Below are 5,392 nucleotides of genomic sequence, written 5' to 3' on the forward strand. Positions count from 1 at the left end.
CAGCTACGCCTACGCGATCGCCTCGGCCCTGCGCTTCTCTGCTGGCTTGCCTACGCCACTTGGGTTGGCCGGAGTCGCCCGGCGCAACGCTTTCTTCCCCAAGACCTGACCAGAGCTCCGCCATCATCGCCTTGACGTGGCCAGGCCGTTCTAGACCGTCTCTGGCTTCACCGAATGTACCGGTGTGACCGTGGTGAGCTATTGAGCGCGATACTTACCTTGTTTTAGACTCTACTATGCCATTGCCAGGGTTACACCGTGAGCCATCATGCTCGAGCCGCCATGGCCGGCAGTGGAGCCTTCTCCGGCGCGCCTTCTTTCGATTTGAGGGCTGGGATGGGTTCGTAGTAGCGTGTAGATCATTTTGGTGAGGTCAGCCTCGCCGGAGCGTCACCGTCGGCGCATTTTGAGGCCGGCCAGTGAGGGCAGCGCCGCTGTGATTTCTTTGAGTCACTGACAGTGGCGCCTGGCTATCAGTGCGAGTGAGGAAGAAGAACAGTGAAAATTTTTATTTTCTGAATTTGTGAATAGTGCTGAAACTTTAGGAATTTGTAGGAAATTCGTGATAGCTCCAAAAATTCTGAAATTTTGTGTGTAGCTTCTGTACATGTTCTAGTATGATTTAAAAATTTGAAACTTGAAATTTGAATAAATTTTTAATGATCAAATATTCAGTCCATTAATTGAAAAATGCAATTTCCATGATTTTTGTAGGTCACTGTATAATTCCAAAAATTATGAAATTTGTTTTGGTACACTAATTTGTCATGAGGAAGCTTACCTAAAATTTTCAGGTCATTTGGAACAAGTTCATTTTTGGGCTTAATTCCAAATTAATTCAAAAATAAATAAAGACAAACCCTAAGTGTTTGATTAGTGTTGGATCTTGTTTTGGTCATGTTTTGTGACTAGTTGGGTTTCAAGATCCATTTGGTCAAGTCACATGTGTGGTTCTTGATGGTAGGATTGCAAGTGGTATTGTTGGCTTGCAACTGTACCGTGAAGGAAAATCATTTGTGGGGTGTTTTTACATTTCATGTACCGTGAAAGCATCATGTTTACATTATCATCATGTTAAAGCATATGTTATCGTTTCAGTGTAGAACCCGAGAATGAAACGATTCTAGTTGAGCAAGTTCTGGAAGAATCTCCGGTTGTCACGGGATTCGATAATTGTGGTACTGATCCGGAACCTGAGATCGTCAACGAAGGCAAACCCCGGTTTAAGCATTAAACCATTACCTTGTTTACTTTGAAAAGTTTATCACTGTGTTACTTATTGCATTAGGTTGATTAATTCAAATGTTACCTACTTGATGCATTGCCTACCTTGATAATTGTTTACCATCCTTGAAGATGTTTTCATTTACAAAGGCGTAGTATGCTTAGTATGCTTTATGGTAGGCTTTCAAAGTAAAAGTTTTGATACAATCAAAGATGGCATACTGGCCAAAGAAAGAAAGAAGGTAGAATGAACTAGAGACTAGTCGGGTGACTTATCTTGAATGTTGGGTAATGTTGCCGACTATGTCTCTTAAAGGCCACTCATTGTGGATCTTCTAAACGAGACACTTTGTAGTACTGGTCACATACTCCGGTAAGCCTACTTCGGCTAATCCGATACTAAGACGAATGCCCACGCACTGGGAGTGGAGAGATGGCGGGAGTAGCGTGTACCCTCGTGGCTAGAATGTGGCCGGATTTGAGGTGTGCTGTGCTCTCAGGTGGCGTGGAGATGGCATAGTATAGGAGGATCCAGTAGCGAGGTTGATATATGCAAGATTAAGTTCTACATATGTCGTATGATAAGGAATCCCCAGCTGGGACTTGAATCAATTCGAATTGCCGGTACTCCGCGGATATGGAGACTCGTTTCATTACAGAAGCAATGTAGGACTGGTGAATTACTAAAATATGAGAAAAGAATGGAATGAGAAGGATTGGAATATGGGAAATGTTCATTTAATTTGAGATAATGAACTAAAAGAACTTAGGAGTAAAACTTGAAAATAGGATAAGAATAGTAAGCTTTTGGCAAAGGACTTTGAATTTTGCTACAACCTTACCTTGTCCCAAACCCCTGCATCTTTAAAAGTCTTATACCCCGTTATGTCGGGTTAGTCTTGTTGAGTACTTTTGTACTCAGGGTTTGTTAACCCTTGTTGTAGGTGAGTCGCATGCGCAGGCTTGTTTTGGTCCCTGCTGCATGTCTGTGTTTGAAGTCAATGACGATGAGGAGTGATGAATGGCCTTGGACAAGGCACTAGTTTGTATGATAAATAAAGTTAATGTAATATTATCCCACTACTATGGTTGTATGACACTTATGGTATTGTAAGTTTGAAAACAACTGGTTTGTAACTATGTTATCTTAAGACTTCTGCTATCTTTTGCTCTGGTATATATATATATTTGAATAAATTATTGTAATCTGCAATGTCTGTGATTGGGATCCTGTTTGAAAAGAGAATCGTAGATGATTCGGGTCTCCCGAGGACACCCGACAGACCTGTTGAGTTGTTGGGAACTCGTGTACGCTATCCGAGGTCTATTAAGACAACAATAGGTGCACGTGGGCCCGATTCCTTAGGAGGTTCTGCCACAATTTGTCCAATTGGTCAGAGTTACTTGACTTGTCGAGTACTTTGTCTTGCTTTCATCTTTGCCTTGTAAACAATTCTGCGCGCTATCTTGACAAACTTTCTTGATTTGTCGAGTACTTTTCTGTCCCATGTAAATAACTCATTATATATATAGATCTTTGCATTGATAACCTTTCTTGATCTGTCGAGTGCTTGTATGGCCTTCTTTTGTGCCATGAAAACAACTCGTTATATGTAGATCTTTGTGTTGACAACCTTTCTTGATCTATCGAGTGCTTGTCTAGCCTTCTTTTGTGCCATGTAAACAACTCATTATATGTAGATCTTTGTGTTCTTGGGTATCTCTAGTGTAGCCCCTGAGCCTCTTGCTATTTGGAATAAGTAGCTAGAGGGTCTTGTCTTGAAATTGCTGTGGTCTATGCTCAGGCTTAGTTTCAGTCGTTTTCCTTTTTGTTTCGGGTGTTAGCTTGTTAGCTACCCTCATCGGCGGGCTCAAGCATCTTTTCAGCTATTTTGCTCTTGGCCGGGATGCTCAGGCGTATTTTCAGCCATTTTGCTTTTTATTTCGGGTGTTAGCTTGTTAGCAACCCCCATCGGCGGGCTCAAGCGTCTTTTCAGCTATTTTGCTCTCGGCCGGGATGCTCAGGCATATTTTCAGCCATTTTGCTTTTTATTTTCGGGTGTTAGCTTGTTAGCTACCCTCATCGGCGGGCTCAAGCATCTTTTTAGCTATTTTGCTCTCGGCCGGGATGCTCAGGCGTCTTTTCAGCCATTTTGCTTTTTATTTCGGGTGTTAGCTTGTTAGCTACCCTCATCGGCGGGCTCAAGCATCTTTTCATCTATTTTGCTCTCGGCCAGAATGCTTAGGCGTCTTTTTAGCCATTTTGCTTTTTATTTCAGGTGTTAGCTTGTTAGCTACCCTCATCGGTGGGCTCAAGCATCTTTTTAGCTATTTTGCTCTCGGCCGGGATGCTCAGGCGTCTTTTCAACCATTTTGCTTTTTATTTTGGGTGTTAGCTTGTTAGCTACCCTCATCGGCGGGCTCAAACATCTTTTTCAGCTATTTTACTCTCGACCATGGGATGCTCAGGCATCTTTTCAGCCATTTTGCTTTTTATTTCGGGTGTTAGCTTGTTAGCTACCCTCATCGGCGGGCTCAAGCATCTTTTCATCTATTTTGCTCTCGGCCGAGATGCTCAGGCGTCTTTTCAGCCATTTTGCTTTTTATTTCAGGTGTTAGCTTGTTAGCTACCCTCATCGGCGGGCTCAAGCATCTTTTCAGCTATTTTGCTCTCGGCCGGGATGCTCATGCGTCTTTTCAGCCATTTTGCTTTTTAGAAACAACTCAGGGAAAGCCATGATGAGACATATGTTTGTCGAGAAAGAATCATCTTTATTGATCATGAATATTGATATGTCACTAATGATACATATGTTTTTGGTGAGCGCTATCTTTGTTGATCATGAATGTTGATCTCTCGTGTCTTGTATACATATTTTCCCTTGAGTTGTTTTCATGCGTAGAATCTCGTAGCTGACTGATGTGCCATGTATTATTTACTTCTTTTCCGTCTTCAGTTATGAGCTTGTATGTGCCCGGTACGTTGACTTTTTTGACGATAAAAGGTCCTTCCCATGGACTGAGTAGTTTGTGGCATCCAGTCAGTTTTTTGTATTCTTCTTAGTACTAGGTCTTCGACTTGTAATGATCGAGACTGAGTATTCTTGTTGTAGTGGCGCCTTAGTCCTTGGAGGTATCTTGCTGATTGCAGGGTAGCGTTTACTCTGACTTCTTCTGTACTATCGAGTTCTAATCTTCGGGTGTGTTCTACTTCTCCTTCGTTGTATTGCTCTATCCTTGGTGACGTCCAGATCAAGTCTGCGGGTAGTACGGCTTCTGATCCGTATACTAGGAAGAAAGGCGAGTATCCGGTGGCTCTGCTTATTTGAGTCCGTAGCCCCCATACAACCTTAGGTAATTCTTTAATCCATTTTGATCCATAGTCTATTAGTTCTTCATACAGTCTTGGTTTTAATCCAGCTAGTATGAGTCCGTTTGCCCTTTTGACCTGTCCGTTGGCCTCTGGGTGTGCGACTGATGCGTAATCTATTTTGAAACCACAGTCCTGTGCCCAACTTTGGAATTCTATGGCCGTGAAGGGAGAACCCAAATCTGTGATGATTCGATTGGGCATGCTAAAGCGGTGCATAATGTCTTGGATGAACTCGACTGCTTTGGTTGCGCTGTATTTTGCTAGTGGTTTGAATTCAATCCATTTGGTGAACTTGTCAATTGCCACGAAGATGTACTCGAATCCGCCTTTTGCTTTCTTGAGAGGTCCAACTTGCTCCAGCCCCTAGCAGGAGAAGGGCCAAGCAGGTGGTACGCAGATGAGGTTGTGGGCTAGCATATGGGCCTGTCTTGCGAACATCTGACAACTTTTGCATCTTCTGACGAATTCTTCTGCGTCTTTCAAAGCGGTTGGCCAGTAGAATCTAGTGTAAAATGCCTTGCCTACTAGTGTTCTTGAAGCAACATGGTTTCCGCAGCAACCTGAGTGTATTTCGCCTAGGATTTCTTTGCCTTCTACAAATGAGACGCATTTTAGGAGTACTCCTGACTATGTGGCTCTTCTGTAGGAGCTTGTCCCCTACTAGGACATAGTTTTTGCTTCTGTGAACTACTCGGGTAGCTTCCTTTTTATCTGCTGGCAACTTATTTTCTTTGATATAATCAATAAAATCCTATGTCCATGAAGTGTTGATTACCAGAATCTGGTTGCCTTTGG

Source organism: Miscanthus floridulus, chromosome 13, assembly GCF_019320115.1.
Source record: "Miscanthus floridulus cultivar M001 chromosome 13, ASM1932011v1, whole genome shotgun sequence".
NCBI classification, from domain to species: Eukaryota; Viridiplantae; Streptophyta; class Magnoliopsida; order Poales; family Poaceae; genus Miscanthus; species Miscanthus floridulus.